Source organism: Bidens hawaiensis, unplaced genomic scaffold (genome assembly GCF_021521415.1).
Source record: "Bidens hawaiensis isolate Kalapana, Puna unplaced genomic scaffold, B.hawaiensis_p1.1 tig00009788_1, whole genome shotgun sequence".
In the NCBI taxonomy this organism is placed as follows: domain Eukaryota; kingdom Viridiplantae; phylum Streptophyta; class Magnoliopsida; order Asterales; family Asteraceae; genus Bidens; species Bidens hawaiensis.
Window position 1 is genome coordinate 207010 of NW_027491732.1, and position 10099 is coordinate 217108.

Here is a 10099-nt window from a genome sequence, read left to right on the forward strand (position 1 = left end):
GATAAAGCCTTGCAACTGATAGAACCCGAGTTCTATTCTGTCTTGCAGCACTGTTTTTTTAATTTTTTATTTTCTTAATCACCTATGGCTTTAAATCATTTACCACCAGTCGCTTTCTATAATAATTTTACACGTTGGCTTTGCCTATTACTTCCCATGCTCTCCTACTCTTATGATAACTGTTTCCTCATCCATATTTTGTTATTCACCTTCGTAATGCTTTAACTTTGACTTCAATTATAAGAGCCTACCCATAACCTGTTATATTTGAATTTGCAGTTTATGACCTTAACTCCCCATAACCACGATACTTTAAGGCAAGTATTTACAAGGAAAGAACCACGAGAACATAATGGTATTGGTGTTTCAAACATACACGTTTGACTGTGTAATTATTTAGCGGTTGTAACGACGAGAGTGTTGAAAGATGTTTTTCTTCAATGAAGCATGTGAGGACGGAATTGCGTAATAGGATGGGTGATAGAAACTTAAACAATTCTTGCATTTGTTACATTGAAAAGGAGTTCTTCAACAAGTTCCAGCCAAAGATGTAATACAACCTTTTCAAAATATGAAAACCCACGGTTTGGTTTTATTGTATCGTATTTATATTATGTGATGAACCTTACTCGACTTGAACCATTGAACTGGTCCAAACCGAACTATAAATTTTTAGGTTCGGTCGTATGGAAACAGTGAACCCATTAGAAAAAATTCCTGGATCCGCCACTGATCATCGTAGATGATGGATAAGAAGCAAGTGGTCATCATCGGCGCCGGAGTCAGCGGCCTCCTCGCCTGCAAATACTGCCTCTCCAAAGGCTTCAAGCCGACAGTCTTCGACTTAGAATCCGACATTGGTGGTGTATGGGTTAAAACCATCAAAACCACAAGGCTTCAGGCACCCAAAGCTTTGTATCAGTTTTCTGACTTCCATGGCCCGGATCCGTCGTAGACGACTTCCCTACACAGCAACAGATGCTAGAATACTTTCACTCATATGCCGTACACTTTGATCTCATGCCACACATCAAACTACAATCACGAGTCGAAAAAATCAGCTATGATGGTGACACGTCACCGCAGGTATGGTCCCGTTGGAATGGCTCCAGCGTGACATCTCCGTCGAAAGGCAAGTGGAACGTCACCGACACCAGAACCGCCACCTCCCAGGTATGGATGGATACTATACTAAGTTGAAACTCTTCTGTGTATACAATTAATAAATGTGTAAATGTGTTTTGTACGTATATTGATAACTCTAATTTAGGTTTGTGAAAAATAGACGTAACCTGTATTTACATAATAGTATCCATTATGTGTCACATATTTATACACTTTGAGGTTTGCAAAACCTGTGACAAAATTATTGTATTTGATCTAATCGTTGCATATTATTTCCACAAAATTGATATTGGTAACAAAAAAACGAACTTCATATATAATTTTTTTTATTAGGTTGAATGTTTCTTATGTTGACGTTATTCAAAAAAAAAGAAGGAAAAAAGAGTCGAGTAAAATCAAGAGGCCTTTATTTAAGAAGTTGTTTATTTTTATTTTTTATTAATTATCGTTGTTAAAACCTAACCTTTGATTGATTTTCAAAGCAATAGATGATATATAATTAATAAAACAGCATATATTTTTTTTAAAACAAGCGATGAAATAGATTGGGCGTTGTAGTTGGATTATGTAGTTTTGGCGCAACACAAATTCAGCATGATATATTGATGTGGTAGGTTTCTATCTTGCGTAATAGATTTCTCTCTTGCACCAAATTCAACTTAGCACAACAGATTCCGTTTTGACACAAACATTTCTACTAAAGTGATTTTCTTAAATTGTAAAAAAAAACAAAAAACAAAAGGGAATGATCTTTGGGTTAATAGAAAAGTAATAATAAAAGTCAATGTTTGGCTATTTTGGTTTTTAATAAAACAGTGTACTTAATAAAACAATAATACATGCATTTCAAATTCATGATGCTTGATTTCTTGTGTTATATGTGTCTCACCGTCGTCAGTGACGGAACCAGAATCTTTTAGCCGGGGGTTGGAATAGTATGTCTTGGATTCGTAATTCGTGAGTGTATATATATCAATTACTTTTATGTTACTAGAAGTTGGTAACCATTACCTTCAAGGTCTCGTATCTTGAAACTATAGTAAAAATGTTTTTGTTTTAGCACTCGCAAACACATTAACATATTTAACTTTTACGAAAAAGTTATAAATTCGGTTTATAGGGGTCATCCATATTGTCTCTTTTTTCCTTTTGAATATTAATTGAAAACTCATAACTTGTTTACGTAAGGTTGAGTTACCAGCAATCTATTATTTTTTTTAGCATTTAACGGGCTTGACGAAGTTTAGATGTTTGGTTCGTGTTACTAAATTTATTTCGAAAACTTGTTTATACTATATTAAAAATAAATTCTAAATTAAATAATATATATATATATATATAATAAATAATTCAACAAAGTAAAATTAGAAGAGAAAAAACATCGTATGTTATTATTTATTAAATTAATAACCATTAATTAAAACTAAAAAGTAAAAAGAAAATATAATAATAATAATAAAATAACATGTTTTTGTACTATTGTTGTTTAACCATTTAAATATTTAATTACTTAAAAAAGCCATATAGCTCAATTATCAATACTTTTCTTCTCTGATGTTTAGGTCATGAGGTATTCTCTAACTCATTTTAACTCTACATAAGTTCCACGCCACTCATTTTTTCTCTTTCACTCTATGTCATCCAAAGGAAATGGTTTAACCCATTTAACTCCATCTCTCTCCTATTAATATTTAAATTAAATCAAACATTTAGTTTAATTACCAAAATAAATAATAACAAAACAATTAGTAATAAATATATATTTAATGCATATTGTTCATTTTAACCCGTTAGAAGAATAATCCATGGGCCATTTTAACACATTTAACACAAGTAGGGAGTGGTTTAATCCATCTTTAAAGTGCCATATCATGTTAACCCATGTAAGGGTTAGAGTATACCACTTGGCCTAACTGTCAAACCACCACCACCACAGGCATGAAAACCATCAAATATATTACCTTTAATTATTCTCATATCGTAAATTGCTTTCCTAAACATGATCTGGGAGAGGGTCAAGCTATAAATTTTTCTTTTCTGGTTGAGTATTCCGGCAGTCCGGTATATCGTTAAATTAGCCGGCCGGAGGGTCAACAGACCCTCTTGACCCCTTTAAATCCGTCCCTGACCGTCGTCATTTTAACCACGATTTCAGTAGTAAACACCAATTAATAAAAAAATAACTTTACTTAACAAAACATTAATTAGTCTATTCATATCGAATCACCAGGTTTACATTGCCGACTTTGTAATCCTTTGTTTGGGACGATTCAAAGATGTTCCAAACGTACCTAATTTCTCTGTCGGAAAAGGCCCATACATTTTCCATGGAATACGCAACCATGGAACACGACAAAGCTACTGAATTTGTGAAAGGGAAAAAGGTTGTGGTCGTGGGATTTGGGAAAACGGGACTTGATATTGCAAGGGAGTGTGCGTCCATCAAGGGTTAGTTGCATACAATCGCTTAGTGTCATACACAAATAACCTTCCTTAACTTCTTTAGTTACATGATTTAATTTCACGCCCAGAACACCCATGTACAATACTGTATAGGCGTGATCATTGGAAACTACCGGACTGGGCTCCATGGGGAATTCCATTGACATATTTATACTTTAATCGCTTCTCCGAGCTTTTAGTTCATAAACCCGGGAAGGTTTTATGCTTAATATGCTGGCTACATTACTTTCACCTTTAGTAAGTCTCTCGATAACTTCAATGATTTTTCCCTTATTTTTTAATTTTCCTTAACATATTTAATTTTGCTTTTCTTTATTATCATTACATTTAATATATAACCTTTTTTAAGAATCTGGACACACATAATTGATTTATTTATTTGTCTATGATATGAGGTTTACTTGTATTCAAAGTAACATATAATTTGGTTATGTGGTATTAAGAATTACGTTAGTTTTTAATACAACTCAAGTTTTCGAAACATTTTATATTTAAACTAGTTTTTCTACCCGACGTGTTACGTCGAGGCAGTTAGTAAAACTCCAGCGTTGAAACACGGGCGTTGGTAAACTCGAGTGCTACGACGATAAGTCGACACGAATTCAATCAGTATCGGCTGCTTTCATCACGATATAAACACCATTGATAAAATTTGAGTGTTAAAACCCAAAAAATTAATTCGTCAAATTAGCATATAAAAACATTAACATATATGAAACAAAATATTAAAGACGATGTTTATTTGGTTGGCAAACCCGGGCGGTGATAAAACTCACGCGTTGTAGGTCCCGAGCATTGAGGCGGTAACTTGACACGAATTCAGTCGGTTTTGATTACGTGCGTTACGGGACCAGAACCAAAACTTAAAAAAAATTTGAGGTGGACCGACGACCAATTTTATTTATTTATTTATTTTTGTTGGGGTGGGGGGTCCGGTAAACTTGCGCATTGTTAAAACTAGAGTGTTGTTGGTCATGGGCTTTAAATAAGGTCGCGATTCTACGCGAAGCGATCAGTTTCTTTCAGGTTTGTTATGTTACAGGAACTAAAACAAAAAAATTAACGTTTGATCGGTTTTCATTACATATATTATGATAACTGAAAAAAATACATAAAAAACCAAAATAAAAACAAAATTTGTCAACCAATACGGCGCGCCGCCAAGACTTGCGGCACCAAATTTCTTCTTTACATATATAGTAATTTGGACCAAAACAATTGTGTATTTATCTTGTTATTAAATAAAATTAGTATAACATGCTATTATATAAAATAAAAGTAGGGGTGTGCACGGTTCGGTTCGATTATTAGCATTAACTAAACCGAACCGATCGGTTATCAAACCAATATCAAACTTGGGCTAAATTTTTGCTTAAAAATTTATTTGGTTGGCAAACCCGGGCGGTGATAAAACCCACGCGTTGTCGGTCCCGAGCATTGAGGCGGTAACTTAACACGAATTCAGTCGGTTTTGATTGCGTGCGTTACGGGACCAGAACCAAAACTTAAAAAAAATTTGAGGTGGACCGAGGACCAATTTTATTTATTTATTTTTGTTGGGGGGGGGGGGGGTCCGGTAAACTTGCGCATTGTTAAAACTAAAGCGTTGTCGGTTATGGGTTTTAAATAAGGTCGCGATTCTACGCGAAGCGATCAGTTTCTTTCAGGTTTGTTATGTTACAGGAACTAAAACAAAAAAATTAACGTTTGATCGGTTTTCATTACATATATTATGATAACTGAAAAAAAACATAAAAACCAAAATAAAAACAAAATTGTCAACTAATACGGCGCGCCGCCAAGACTTGCGGCACCAAATTTCTTCTTTATATATATAGTAATTTGGACCAAAACAATTGTGTATTTATCTTGTTATTAAATAAAATTAGTATCACATGCTATTATATAAAATAAAAGTAGTGGTGTACACGGTTCGGTTCGATTATTAGCATTAACTAAACCGAACCGATCGGTTATCAAACCAATATCAAACTTGGGCTAAATTTTTGCTTAAAAATATTTTTGGTTGGCAAACCCAGGCGGTGATAAAACCCACGCGTTTTCGGTCCCGAGCATTGAGGCGGTAACTTGACACGAATTCAGTCGGTTTTGATTACGTGCGTTACGGGACCAGAACCAAAACTTAAAAAAAATTTGAGGTGGACCGAGAATCAATTTTATTTATTTATTTTTGCTGGGGGGGGGGGTGTCCGGTAAACTTACGCATTGTTAAAACTAGAGCGTTGTCGGTCATGGGCTTTAAATAAGGTCGCGATTCTACGCGACGCGGTCAGTTTCTTTCAGGTTTGTTATGTTACAGGAACTAAAACAAAAAAATTTACTTTCACCTTTAGCAAGTCTCGATAACTTCAATGATTTTTCCTATATTTTTTAATTTTCCTTAACATATTTAATTTTGCTTTTCTTTATTATCATTACATTTAATATATAACCTTTTTTAAGAATCTGGACACACATAATTGATTTATTTATTTGTCTATGATATGAGGTTTACTTGTATTCAAAGTAACATATAATTTGGTTATGTGGTATTAAGAATTACGTTAGTTTTGAATACAACTCAAGTTTTCGAAACATTTTATATTGAAACTAGTTTTTCTACCCGACGTGTTACGTCGGGGCAGTTAGTAAAACTCCAGCGTTGAAACACGGGCGTTGGTAAAACTCGAGCGCTATGACGATAAGTCGACACGAATTCAATCAGTATCGGATGCTTTCATCACGATATAAACACCATTGATAAAATTTGAGCGTTAAAACCAAAAAAATTAATTCGTCAAATTAGCATATAAAAACATTAACATATAAGAAACAAAATATTAAAGACGATGTTTATTTGGTTGGCAAACCCGGGCGGTGATAAAACCCACGCGTTGTCGGTCCCGAGCATTGAGGCGGTAACTTGACACGAATTCAGTCGGTTTTGATTACGTGCGTTACGAGACCAGAACCAAAACTTAAAAAAAATTTGAGGTGGACCAACGACCAATTTTATTTATTTATTTATTTATTTTTTGGGGGCGGGTGTCCGGTAAACTTGCGCATTGTTAAAACTAGAGCGTTGTCGGTCGCGGGCTTTAAATAAGGTCGCGATTCTACGCGAAGCGGTGAGTTTCTTTCAGGTTTGTTATGTTACAGGAACTAAAACAAAAAAATTAACGTTTGATCGGTTTCCATTACATATATTATGATAACTGAAAAAAAAACATAAAAAACCAAAATAAAAACAAAATTTGTCAACCAATACGGCGCGCCGCCAAGACTTGCGGCACCAAATTTCTTCTTTATATATATAGTAATTTGGACCAAAACAATTGTGTATTTATCTTGTTATTAAATAAAATTAGTATCACATGCTATTATATAAAAGTAGGGGTGTGTACGGTTCGGTTCGGTTATTAGCATTAACCAAACTGAACCGATCGGTTATCAAACCAATATAAAACTTGGGCTACATTTTTGCTTAAAAATACATAAAATAAATGTTTAAATACATGAAATGGAGGTATAACTACATGAAATGAACGTATAAATATGTGAAATTGAGATATTAGTATATAAAATGGAGATATATACATACATGAAAATGATAGTATTAAACATTAATACATATAATACATGAAATAGAAGAAAAAGGACTTGAAAATGTGAAAAATTGGAGTTCAGTGTGTTTCGTTTAATTTCGGTTAATTTTGTTTTTTTGATTTGGTTTCGTCGGTTTTCGATTCGGTTTCGGTTAACGATTCGGTTATTACTCATCCCAAGATAACAGATAAACTAATGTTAAATGAAAACCCAAAATGGTTAAAAAAAGAAAATCAAAAGGTGTCGGATATGTTGCCCTTGGCTAGAGCATGGGACCACCACATTTGTGACATCTTTTCAAAATCATACACTTATATAATCACACTTTTCAAATATACTAATTTCTAAAAAGAAGCTTATTAATGATAACATTATCTAACAGCGTTGGGGAGTCTCAAATTTCGTCGAAAGCTACTTAAAAACCAAACTTTCTATCGCCAAGTTTGACATGGTTCCAGACCATAGATTCTCGAAAGATACCCGCTCGTGTTTAATTTTATATATGCCAGATTCCGACAACTTCTTTGATGCACTTGAGGAAAAAAGCATCAAGTTGAAGAAATCCCAAAGTTTTAGCTTTTATGAAAAGGGGATTTGTATCGATGAGGACAACACACAAATAGAAGCAGAAATTATTATTCTTGCTACTGGATTCAAAGGTGAACAAAAACTCAAAAATTTATTTGAATCATCAGCATTTGGTCATTTCATCACAGGCTCGCCCCGAGTTCCTCTTTACAGGTTAGACAGACATGTTATTAGTCATTTTTGATAAACTTGAGAACCAAACATGCATGGATATTGAGAGAGTCATGATGAACGTATCACACCCCCTTTATTTTTATTGTTGAATTCTCTCCTTTAACTTGTCACATCAGTAATATTTCCTTTTTTCGCACTAAAAGGCAAAACCAAACATTAACTTGATATTTTAAGTTTTTAACGAAGAAGCTAACATGCATGACGAAAACTTATAGTGTGGGATGATATCTTTAGCCCACCCTATGTTAAAAATAGGCTACTGATTAATATTGTTATTAGGGAATGCATTCATCCATAAATACCGCAGTTAGCAGTAATTAGATTCTCTGAAAGCCTTTCCAACATCTATATCTCCGAAATGAGGGCTAAATGGGTGGCAACACTACTTGAAGGTGCGTTTAATCTACCGAGCATAAATGAGATGGAGAAAGATATTGCAAGATGGGATGAATACATGAAACAGTCAACCGAAGAATACAATTACCGATCATCAGTTGGTGCTTCGGAAATTTGGTATAATGATCAGTTGTGCAATGACATGGGCATTGACCGACTGAGAAAAAAATGGAGTCTTGGCTAATCTTTTTGAGCCTCATGATCCCACAGACTACGTCAAACCTTAAACCAATTCCATTTTCTATAATATGTATTGATAAGCGCAACTAATGTCTTGATTGGTTCACCTGTTTAACTGGTTTTAAAAACAAAACAATATATTGTTTTTGTAATCGTATATGTACGTGCCTTTGTGTTTTTTAATTGTTATTATGTAGTTTACCTATTGATACATTAATCATTATGGTTTTGTTTGGCTATAAAAATAAAACAATCTACTGTCTTTGTAATCGTATATGTACGTGCCATGTGCTTGTTGATTGTTATTATGTAATTTACCTATTGATACACTAATCAGTATCGTTTTGTTAGTTATCTGAAGTAGTTCTTTTTATAAAGTTAATCCATAATAATCAAATAAAATATTGTAATCCGGTAATAAACTCATTTAAGGTCATTTCAATTTTTAACTTTAGCTTGAAAAAGTAGCATTTGTTTAATTTGTTGAGCGAATAGTTACTTTGCCTCTATTGTGTTTATGGTCGGGTATAAATAATGTATTTACCTGTATTATTTTTTAGTTTTAGTTAGTTTAGTACGCGAACAATGGTACTTAATACGTGTTTATATGTTGTCGGTCTTTGAACGCTAAAGATGCTAAATTGGACTTTTCTACGAGCATGGGATGAAGTCTTGAGAAGATCGGGGAGTAAACGGAAGTTAATAAAAGTGGAAAATTTAGCCTGAGAAAGTTATACAAACGTTGGATTAGAAACAAGATGGAAACATGGAATTTCAGGTCCCAGCGTAGCTTACTCTGGCCCAGCGTAGCTTACTCCAAGACTTGATATAAAGGGCGTAGGCATTTTATAACAGTTGGTTTTGGCGTTGGGAAACAAGGCCCGATGTAGCTTACGCCAGATAGGGAGTAGCTTACGTCGGGAGTTGATATGTGGCGCAAACTTACGAGTTTCTTAGGGTATAAAAGGCAATTATAAACCCTAACTTGTTTTTAACTTCTTTGCCATTTGGGACGTTTTGGGACGATTCTTGGGGCTAGGAAACACCACTAATTATCATTTGATCGATGCCTAACGAGTTCCAATCATCAATTGAAGATCTAATGGCTACCATGAGAGGCTAATTCTTCTCGAATCATACTTGGGGATGTAGAGTATTGTATTTTTATAGTTTTTCTCATGTGTTAAGAACGAATGATTTTGTAATTGTTTTTGATTAATCTACAAGTATTGATGTTTGGTATTATTGTGCACTCAGTCCTCGATTTAGGTTTATTTCGATCAGAATAATTAGTTTGCCAGATATTATGATAATTGCTTATAAGGTTGGTTTGACTAGTTTAAATATGATGAAGCATACAATTGCCCTTAGTTGAGTCACAATGGCAGAGACTATTTGATACCAGTGTTGTGTGTTAGCAATTGTTGACGCCTAAGGTTTAAATTGTTAATCAATCTGATTTGATCTTTGACAATTAATTTGTTAATTGAACATGAGATTACTGTTTATTTACTTGCTTGAACCCCGGGTGTGATTTGTCTTTGCTAATTGCTTGACTTTGCCCAGT

General features: G+C 34.0%; 1 pseudogene across 1 annotated transcript; it reads left to right on the forward strand.

Annotated features, from left to right (window-relative positions):
• The first annotated feature begins 745 nt into the window (after positions 1-745).
• LOC143533569 (putative flavin-containing monooxygenase 1) lies at positions 746-8646 on the forward strand (annotated as a pseudogene). Its single transcript, XR_013135380.1, has 5 exons — positions 746-1173; positions 3356-3576; positions 3654-3825; positions 7577-7935; positions 8236-8646. The product of XR_013135380.1 is annotated as a putative flavin-containing monooxygenase 1 (transcript).
• Positions 8647-10099: the final 1453 nt, after the last annotated feature.